Here is an 11,118-nt window from a genome sequence, read left to right on the forward strand (position 1 = left end):
TTTCAGAAGGTTAACATCTGTGTGGCCTGGTCTATGGACCAGATGAGATAGAAGCAGTATTTTTCCATCTTTCCTCAGCTGAAAATTATGTACTGAAATATGAGTTAAGACAGAGCTGTACCCCACTCCCCCACTTCCCCTGGGACACATACAGTTTTGATCAGCAGTTGACCCGCTGGGTACCACGTGCTTCTTTCATACTTGCATATTGAAATGAAGAGTTGCCAATTTGAACAGTGGTTATGATAGTCTATGGGATCATTATTAGGCTATTTTTTTTTCTATAATGATTGTGAGCCTATTCAATCTTATTTTGTTTATGTATTTGTTTTTGGCTGTGCTGGGTCTTCCTTGCTGTGTGAGGGCTTTCTCTAGTTGCGGAGAGCAGGGGCCACTCTCTAGTTGTCTCGCGTCGTATTCTTGTTGTGGTGGCTTCTCTTGTTGCGGAGCACGGGCTTAGCGGCTCTGCAGCATGTGAAATCTTCCCTGAGCAGTGATCGAACTCACGTTCTTTGCATTGGCAGGCGGATTCTTAATCCCTGGACTAACAGGTGAGAAAAACAGAGGACTGTTTTACACCAGAAATTTAGGACAGAGATGGTTGGAGATTTCAGTCAACTCCTCCCCCACCCTCCACCCCTCACAAAAAAAAAATACTGATGGAAGACATAGACTTAAAGGCAACAAGAATGTGTCCATCTTCCCAAACACACCTGCTTTTGTGGGAAGAACTGTGTGGAGATTAGGATTTTCTCAATCAAATGACCTTCACTTTCACTTTGCAGGCATCAGAGTAATTTGTTTCCTTTTCTGATTCCAGCGAGTTGTGGAAGAAGAGTAAGCAGAGAATGGATTTGGAACCAAGCCTCCCCAGGAGCATGTGAGGCTCCCTGACCTGTGAACTAGCCCAAGAGTTGCATTCTGTCCTCACGCAAAGAACCTGTTGCTATTAAAGATTTAAGAAATACAGCTGGATAAGTAACATCAGCCCAGATGGCGTTGCAAGAAGCCTCTGGTAAGGTTTGAGGCAGACAGCAATTCTGCATGATTTATTAGCCAGTGGGGGTCTGTAATGATTGGCCCAATACACTCCAGGTGGAAATTATCTTCAAGGACTGGGGGCTCAGGGCCAGGTAGAGACGGCTCACTTCTCTTGTCTTATAGAAGATTTTTGTTCAGTTCAGCAACCTTGGAATAGAGAGATTACTACTCATTAAGGTTCATAGAGATGTCGGTCTACCTTCCCTATCTCTTTATAGGACTCAGTAATCACATTTAGTTCAACGTGTCCTTTAAGTACTGCTGTGTAAAGAGCATTCATGTTAGATCTGTAGGGAATGCAGTAGAGGAGTATTGTCTGGCATGTGTTCCTCAGACCCTAAGTCCTTTAGTGAAATGGGGGTTAATGTATTAAGAAGGGAAAAAGCTGTGTTTGTAGTCAAAATAAGGAAGTACTGATACAGCAACTAGAGATTTTAGTGTTTTATTTATTTATTTTTAATTTCTGGCTGTGCTGAGTCTTTGTTGCTGCACAGTCTTTCTCTAGCTGTGGCAAGCAGAGCTCCTCTCTAGTTGTGATGTGCGGGCTTCTCATTGTGGTGGCTTCTCTCGTTGCCGAGCGCGGGCTCTAGAAGCATGGGCTCAGTAGCCGTGGTTCCCGGGCTCTAGAGCACAGGCTCAGTAGTTGTAGCGCGTGAGCTAGTTGCTTACCCGCATGTGGGATCTTCATGGACCACGGACTGAACCCGTGTCCCCTGCATTGCAAGGTGGACTCAACCACTGGACCACCGGAGAAGCCCCAAGAGTTTTTTTTTTTTTTTTTTTAAGCTTAAAGTTGCAGAAGTTATCAGGGCTCATAATGATTTAGTAAATAAAATTACTGTCCCACCAAACTTGGATGAACTGACTTATCACTGGATCCCCCAAGGGTACCTTTGGATCGTGCCCGGTCACTTGGCAGAGAGAGAGGAATAGAACGGACCACCTGTGCTCACCTTCGTCAGTGCCTGGGACCTACAGCGTCTCTGATTCAGCCAAGGTGGGTTCACAATGATGCGAGCTAAAACCTAGACAGTTTGAGTGGTCTTTGTTGAGAAAAAAATTACAGAATTACTCATATAAATACATTAGGAAAGCAGTTAGGAGTGCATATTTAGAATGAAAATATGCATCATAACAAATTGCTGGAACCTTAGATATTTAGGTTCCAATCTTTGTGAGCTGCCTTCGGGCAGTGGGCCTGCTATGCTGACATGGAAATGTTTCCCCATTGCAAATTGTCCACCACCTCACACAACTGAGAATATTACCAGCAACTCTGAGTGTTAATGGAGGGAAGAAGTGTGTCTTAGCTGGGGCTGCTACAACAATTTACTAGAGACTGGGCAGTTAATAAACAACACACTTATTTCTTTCAGTTCTGGAGGTTAGGAAGTTCAAAATTAAGATGCCAGCAGATATGGTGTCTGCTGAGAACCTAATTTCTGGTTCATAGGTGGCTGTCTTCTCTGTGTTCTCACAGGGAGGAAGGGGTGAAAGGAGGCTTTCTCAAGTGGCTTTTACAAGACTCTGAGCCCATTCACAAAGGCTCCACACTCGTGACATAATCACCTCTCAAAGACCCTACCTCTAATAGCAACTCCTTGGAGACCAGGTTTCAACATACGGATTTTAGAAGGAACCAAACATTCAGAACATGGCAGAGGAAGGAAAACTGAGGGGCCCTGAAGCTTCAACTGCTTTAGGCTAAATGTTCCTTGGGATTCCCTTGTGGCTTAGCAGTAAAGAACCCATTTGCCAATGCTGCTGCTGCTGCTGCTGCTGCTGCTAAGTCGCTGCATTCGTGTCCGACTCTGTGTGACCCCATAGATGGCAGGCCACCAGGATCCCCCGTCCCTGGGATTCTCCAGGCAAGAACACTGGAGCGGGTTGCCGTTTCCTTCTCCAGTGCATGAAAGTGAAAATTGAAAGTGAAGTCACTCAGTCGTGTCCAACTCAGCGACCCCATGGACTGCAGCCCACCAGGCTCCTCCATCCATGGGATTTTCCAGGCAAGAGTACTGGAGTGGGGTGCCATTGCCTTCTCCAATCTGCCAATGCAGGAGATGTGAGTTTGATCCCTGGGTCGGGAAGATCCCCTGGAGAAAGAAATGGCAACCCACTCCAGTATTCTTACCTGGCAAATTGCATGGGCAGAGGAGCCTGGGGGGCTAGTCCATGGGGTTGCAAAGAGTCGGACACAACTGAGCGAATACCAACAATAAGTGCCCCCTGGTCTCTTCCCCTGATCCTGTGTTTCTTTCCACAGGGCAGAGGACAGGACCCTAATTCCCATGTTACAAATGTAAGCAGTATCACAATTTAGTAAATTTTTCCTTTTAAGTTTTCTAATATCAAAAGATGAATTTTTAAAATTATTGAAATATATCTTTGTAACAGTTGTTAGCATATATTTTCTTTGAAATAAATCATAGCTAATTTTATTATGATTTTACAGATCTCCTAGAAAAATGTGGAAGCACATGAATCATTAAAAAATTGGTTCACCTCTACTCAGGCCATATTTGGATTTGGGGTTTAAATCCATGGGAAGTAATGGGCCATTCTCCTTTCCACACTGTTTAATGCACTGTGGCACTAAAGTGTTAAAAAAAAAGGATTACAGAAGAGCTTGCTGTTGATCCAAGAATATATCAAACACATGTTGTAGAGTTCTGGAATAAACAGAGTACTTATAACTTAGTTATATTCTGCTGAAACCGATCCGGTGTGAGCTGACAACCAATTGGATGTCTCCAAAGAAAGTCAATGAGAACAGTTCAAGGAGAACTAGCATTGGGCTTCTGAGTGGAGATTAAAAGGACTAAATTCATGCCTTAGATGACTAGCAGATGCGAGCTCCTCTAACACTGGGGACGGGAAGAGAACATTCAGAGAAGTATAACTGGGAAAGACAGAATAAAATTAAGCAGAGGAAAATTGAGCGAAGGAAAATTAAAGCAATCTTAACAGTGAGGGCTATTAAGCCATTGAAAAGTCTCCCAAGGGAAGTGATGGAAACCTCCTTGCTTGAGTCATTTCAAAATCGACATAGCAACGGAAAACGTACTGCAGGGAGCAATCCTGTGCCAGCAGGGAGCGGACACGATGATTTAATAACTCTTTTCTGTCTCTCATTTCCACGTTCTGTGAAATTGTATCACAGTTAAGAAACAAGATATCTTTCACTCCAACACTATGTTTACAGAGGCTTCAATCTGAGGCATGGAATTGAAAAGAGAAAAAAAAATGCACTTAAAAATTCTGTGTTCCTATTCTTTTTATGAACTTGGGTTTCAGACAGGGTGTAACATTGGGATTTAAGTTGAACTCTGTGTTCCTTTGACTTAACATGTAAGAACTTCTGCAACTTTAATAAATGAATAATTCTAAAGTTCAGCTTTTATTTGTCCCCGTGTGAAATGTAATACCAAACAAAGATTAATATTTTTTGGAATTGCCCATGTCAATATGTATAACCAGGAAATAAGCATTAGTCAAAAACTAAGTTTAGCACAAAAGGAAAAGAAGAACACAATGAAGATATCAGTTTCTTCTTTGCATCTGAAAATCTAGAGATAAATATATTATTTAAAAAGGTGCTCTTAAATTTTATTGCTGGGTAATTCTTGCTTGGCAGAAAGCAAAGAAGAACTAAAGAGAATAGTGTTATGTATGTGTATGTGAAGTTGCTTAGTCATGTCTGACTCTTTGCGACCCTAGTAGCCTACCGGGATCCTCCATCTGTTGAATTTACCAGGCAAGAGTACTGGAATAGATTGCCATTTCCTTCTCCAGGGGATCTTCCTGACCCAGTGATGGAACCCAGGTCTCCCACATTGCAGGCAGATGCTTTACTGTCTGAGCCACCAAGTGAAAGTGAAGTTGCTCTGTCGTGTCCGACTCTGCGACCCCGTGGACTGTAGCTTACCAGGCTCCTCCTTCCATGGGATTCTCCAGGCAAGAGTACTGGAGTGGATTGCCATTTCCTTCTCCAGGGGATCTTCCCAACCCAGGGATCGAACCCTGGTCTCCTGCATTCCAGGCAGACACTTTAACCTCTGAGCCACCAAGGAAGTCCTAGGAAGCCCCTTAAAGATGAAGGGGAAAGAGGAGATTGAAAAAGTTGGCTTAAAATTCAACATTCAAAAAACTAAGATCATGGCATCTAGTCCCATCATTTCATGGCAGATAGATGGGGAAACAATGGAAACAGTGACAGAATTTATCTTCCTGGGCCCCAAAATCACTGCAGATGGGTGACTGCAGCCATGAAATTAAAAGATGCTTCCTCCTTGGAAGAAAAGTTATGACCAACCTAGACAGTAGATTAAAAAGCAGAGACATTACTTTGCCAACAAAGTCCCATCTAGTCAAAGCTATGGTTTTTCCAGTAGTCAGGTATGGATGTGAGAGTTGGAATATAAAGAAAGCTGAGCATCAAAGAATTGATGCTTTTGAACTGTGGTGTTGGAGAAGACTCTTGAGAGTCCCTTGGACTCCAAGGAGATCAAACCAGTTAATCCTAAAGGAAATTAGTCCTGAATATTCATGGAAGTATTCATTCATCAGTGAATATTCATTTACTGATGGGGAAGTTCCAATACTTTGGCCACCTCACATGAAGAACTGGCTCATTGGAAAATACACCGATGCTGGGAAAGATTGAAGGCAGGAGAAGAAGGGGATGACAGAGAATGACATGGTTGGATGGAATCACTGACTTGATGGACATGAGTTTGAGTAAGCTCTGGTACTTGGTGATGGACGAGGAAGCCTAGTGCGCTGCAATCCATGAGATCACAAAGAGTCAGACAGGACTGACTGACTGAAGTGAACTGAAATCTTGCTTAGAGATATTAGAGTGATCTTATGGGCCAAGAGAATATTGTAGAAGGAAGCCAGCATGTGACCCATATGTTGAAAACATAAACCAACTTCATTAAAATCAGCATTTGGTTTTATCTTTAAAGCATTTATTTGGTGTGATTCCTAATCAAGGGTAAATTATTATGTATTTTTGATTTTTACCCTGAACTATCATATTACTATTGCTTACTGTATTCCAGACATGCCAAGCCATTTACTGATATAATTCTTTCATTCAAAGGTATTGCATTCCTATGCTGCTCTAAACATGGCACCATGCGAATTTTTAAAGTAAACTTTCTATTTGAGTAATTTCTGATTTGCAGGTTCACAGAAGTAGGACAGAGAATGCCCCCACGTTCTCCATCCAGTTTCACTCTCCCTAATGTCATCCTCTTACATTTCTGAGTTCTGCTCCTCTGGCCTGTGAGTCTGTCCGATTGTCCTGGTTTTGATGACCTTGATGGTTTTAAGGCATCCTCAGCAGGTGTTTTGAAGAATGCGGGTGCATTTTTCCTTAAAAGACTTTTTTTTTTTTTTTAAAGAATAGGACACGGGCAACGAGCCCTTCTTGTTACATCATATTTAGGTACCTGACCTCCTCAGAGCACCAATGCCATATATGGATCCTCTAGTGAAGGAGTGATGGCAGGTTCTTCCAGGGAAAGTTGTTATTTTTCCTCTCCATTCTCCACACTGTGGAGTGAGTTGCAAAACAGAGCACTCTCAGCGGGGTGGGAGGTGGATTACCTGGACCATCTAAGGGGGAAAGTGTCTATATATGTTTGAGGTTTTGTGTAAGGGAGATTTTGCCTCCTTGCCTTCATTTACTTGTATATTCAACCACTTATTTATATGACTATGGATTTATTTCACCCTGTGGATGATAATCCAGTGTTACCTTATTTATGTTGTTGCTCAAGTAGTTCTGGCCATTGGTAACTCTTTCAGGTTGGCTCCTGGGTTCCCTTTTTTCTTTTTCAAAGGCTATCCTCCATTTATAACTACTATGCTATATTGACTACATTCCTTGATTTGCATAATACATCCGTGTAACTTACTTATGTTAATCTCCTACCCCTGTTCATGTGTACCTTTGCTATGTCTCCATCACTTCATTTTTTGTTAAACATTTCCTTACTTTCTGGAATGATAAGATGCTCCAGGTTCATCTTATTCCCTGTCACTGTTCTAGAACCAGACATTTCTCCAAGGAGCCCTGGTGTATTTTCTAGAAGACTGTTGTTGTTCAGGCACTAAATCGTGTTTGACTTTTTGCAACCTTTCTGCACCTTGCCAGGCTTCCCTATCCTCCACTATCTCCCAGAGTTTGCTCAAATTCATGTCGATTGAGTTGGTGATGCCATCTAACCATCTCATCCTCTGCCACCCCTTCGCCTTTAGCCTTCCATCTTTCCCAACATCCGGGTCTTTCCCGATGAGTCAGTTCTCCACATCAGGTGGCCAAACTGAGTTTCAGCTTCAGCATCAGTCCTTCCAATTATTATTGTTCTAGGGCAATAATATTTATTTGTTTTCAGTTGTGCTGGGTCTTCGTTGCTTTGTGCAGGCTTTCTCAAGTTGCAGTGAGCAGGGGCCACTCTTGCATGGGCTTCTCATTGCAGTGGCCTCTCGTTGAGGTGCATGGGGTTTAGAGCATGCAGGTGCAATAGTTGTGTCACACAGGTTTAGCTGCCCTGCAGCATTGGCAGGTGTATTCCTGTCCACTGTACCACCAGGGAAGCCCTCAGTCATGTCTGACTCTGTGACCCCACGGATTGTAGCCCTCCAGGCTTCTCTGTCCATGGGATCCTCCAGGCAATAATACTAGAGTGGATTGCCATTCCCCTCTCCAGAGGAGCTTCCCTACCCAGGGATTGAATCCTGGTCTCCTGAATCGCAGGCAGATTCTTTACCATTTGAGCTACAGGGAAATCTAGGGAAGTCCTAGGAGAATAATATTTAAAAATAAAGATCTGGATGTTAGCATTCAGGTGTCAAGGCTGTCTCAGTGGACAAGTCAGATAACACATGTATGTGTACAAGCTGATGTATGTGGGATGAAATATTGCCTCTATAAATATGTTAGTGTACGTATATGCATACACCCAAGCAAAGATGGGCTCATACTGAAGTTTCTGACTCATACACTTCCTACAGGGTTCATCCCAGCCTTCCCTTCTTGCTTACCTGGAATTTTCCTTTCCAACAACGAGAAGCTTCATTGTAGTCCTCTACCATCTGTTTCTTATTTGTCCAGCACCAGTGTCCGTGTGAAGAAGTTTGACAATCGTTAGCCTAGTTTGCCATGAGAAGCAAATTGACAATTAGAGTACAGTTCCTTTATCTCTAGTTTCACAGTCACCAGTTTAAACAATAGTTTTGAGGCTATCTTAAGTCCTCTGCCCCTGTCCCCTTCAGTGAAGCTACGTCACATATCCCTGATACTTTGACTCACTTGGCGTCCCATCCTTAGATTCCTAGGCCTCCTGGTTGAATTTGTACTTTTTGTCTTGCATGCATTGGAGTTCTCTGTTTGGCATGTACAGCAATATGGGTTTTGACAAGTGCATAGACCCATGTGTGCCTCACCCCAGTACCACACAGAATGGTCCCTTCACTCCACTGTCAGATACCTACCGAGACTCTCTTCTCCTAGCCCATGGTTTGTTTTTTTCTTTTTCTTTTCTTTTCATTTTCTTAGTTGTAGCTTCTGAAGAGTAGGGGATCTAAATTATCATCAGTTCCAATTTGCCTTTATTCTTTTATGATTATGATGTATGTGTGTCTTTTTAAAATCTACCTGGAAAGTTATTCTCCTATGACTTCTTATACAACTTTAATGAATTTAGCTCTTAGGTTTAGGGCTATGATCCATCTCAAATTAAATTTTGTGCAAAATGTGAGTTAGGGGTCTGTAATTAGTTTTTTTACTTCCCAGGTGTTTAGTGAATTAGTGAAGTGTTATTTTCTTTCAAAAGATTTTCTCTACTGAGAGGCCTCAGATCCTTAGTAAAAAATGATTGAATGTACATATGTGGGTCTATTTCTGGTCTCTATTCTGTTCCAATAATCTGTATCCACAAACCAATAACTATTTCAAAGTAAGTCTTAGCATCAGTTAGTGCACATCCTCCAACTTTGTTCTTTTTTGTCTCTTTTAATTTCTTTGTATTTCCGTATACATTACATTTGGAAATACCTTTTAGAATTCACTTCAAGCTGAACTCTGTTGGGGTTTTGAATACATAGGTCAGCTTGGGGGAAATACATGCCCTGAAATACTGAGCTTTCTAATTTATGAATGTGATATATCTCTACATTTACATTTCCTTTAATTACCTCAATAGTGCTTTTTATTTCTTAGAAAGAGGTTTTGCATGCCATTTGTTATTTTTATATTTAAGATTTTTGATGCAATTATAAAATTAAATGAATAAATAGAAATATATTCAGATTTTTATTTCTGCTTATGTCATTTAGAAAGGATTTTTCCATGCAAGAATTTCTTTATTTTACTTTCATTCTTGAATTGTTGACATAAAGTAATTTTACTACTTTTTATAATTTTAATTCCTGTGATATCTATAGTAATGTGCCTCTCTTTCTGCCTGGTAACTGATGTCCTTTTTGTTTCTTGATATGTAATTCTCAATCTTTATGTTTTCATGAAGCAAAAACATTTGTTAACCTTCTGCATTGATTATTGCTCTCTGCTTACACTTTTTTCTCTTTTCTTGTGCTCTTTTGAATTAACAGAAGTTGTTATATTCTTCATCTCTTTTAAGTTGTGTGTTATTACACTTACATAGTTTAAGACTTACCTCTTTCCTTGACTTTTATGTAAATAGATTTCATTATTATATTTTCATTTCTATTGATGTGTGGTAAGTTTATATTATATTGTTATGCTATATTATATTATTATATTTTAGATTGATCCTTACATTGTTTATTTTGACTTATTGCTGCCTAGTATATTTTAGTAATTTTATTACTTTCCACTTAGTACTGGGACCTTTATTTCCATTTATACCCACTGGATGTCTTTTGGTCCTTTTTCTATGTATTTTAATTCTGTATGTATTTTAGTCTCCATGAGGCTTTAATATTCATGCTTTGCATAGCTCATATATACTTGTATTTAATTACATATTTACTATTTTTTACTCCTCATTCCTTCTGGCATTTCCATGTTTCCATCTGGGATATTTTCTCCTTCTTCTCAGAAATTAGTGATTCCTTTAATGATGCCAACTGGCAAAAAATTCTGAGTTTTTGTTTGGCTAGAAATATATCTCTTTAATTTTCTCATTTAAAGGGTATTTTTGCTGGGTATTAAATTCTACACAATTCTAGGTTAGCTCTTCTTTTCTTTCACCACTTTAAAGATGAAATATTGTCTTCTGGGTTTTGTCATTTCTGCTGTGAGATCAGATGTCATTATAATTATTTCTTTTGACTGTGATTTTTTTCTGTTTTCAAAATTTTTCTTTGACCTTTCCCTTTCAACAGTTTCATTATGATAAGCCTATGATTTTTTAAGTAGTCATGTATGGATATGAGAGTTGGACCATAAAGAAGGATGAACACTGAAGAATTTATGCTTTTGATCTGTGGTGATGGAGAAGATTCTTGAGTCCCTTAGGCAGCAAGGAGATCAAACCAGTCAGTCCTAAAGGGAAACCAACCCTGAATATTCATTGGAAGGACTGATGCTAAAGCTGAAACTCCAATACTTTGGCCACCTGATACAAGTGCTGACTCATTGGAACGCCCCTGATGCTGGGAAAGACTGAGGGCGGGAGGAGATGAGGTCGGCAGAAGATGAGATGGTTGGATGGCATCACTGACTCAATGAACAAGAGTTTGAGCAAACTCCAGGAGATGGTGGTGGACAGAGAAGCCTGGAGTGCTGCAGTCCATGGGGTCACAAAGAGTTGGAAACCACTCAGAGACTGAATAACAACAAAATTTTCATTTGCTATAACTTTGGTTTGAGAAACATAATTAAAGGATTTTCAATTATGTCTTCTGCCCTGTTTTCTCTTAACAACCTTCCTGGGGCTTTTCTCAGCCTGTTAGTGAGCCTGTGCCCTTAGGTCACGACCTTCACAAGATCTTCTCAGCTTTTCCCACCTTAAGGGAGATGACAAGGCACCTGTGATGTTGTTTCCCAGGTTATTAGGCTCTGGGAGAATTACTTCTTTT

At 40.7% G+C, this 11,118-nt stretch overlaps 1 long non-coding RNA gene across 2 annotated transcripts in view; it reads left to right on the forward strand.

Moving 5' to 3' along the window:
• The window catches only part of LOC138435454 (uncharacterized), a 57,653-nt gene extending 53,216 nt beyond the window's left edge, over nt 1-4,437 (forward strand). For both annotated transcript variants that reach the window (XR_011255111.1, XR_011255110.1), the window contains exons 2-4: nt 821-1,015; nt 1,928-2,038; nt 3,497-4,437. This is a non-coding gene — a long non-coding RNA (uncharacterized lncRNA). The remainder of the gene's footprint in view (nt 1-820; nt 1,016-1,927; nt 2,039-3,496) is intronic.
• Nucleotides 4,438-11,118: the final 6,681 nt, after the last annotated feature.

This window comes from Ovis canadensis, chromosome 3, assembly GCF_042477335.2.
Source record: "Ovis canadensis isolate MfBH-ARS-UI-01 breed Bighorn chromosome 3, ARS-UI_OviCan_v2, whole genome shotgun sequence".
In the NCBI taxonomy this organism is placed as follows: domain Eukaryota; kingdom Metazoa; phylum Chordata; class Mammalia; order Artiodactyla; family Bovidae; genus Ovis; species Ovis canadensis.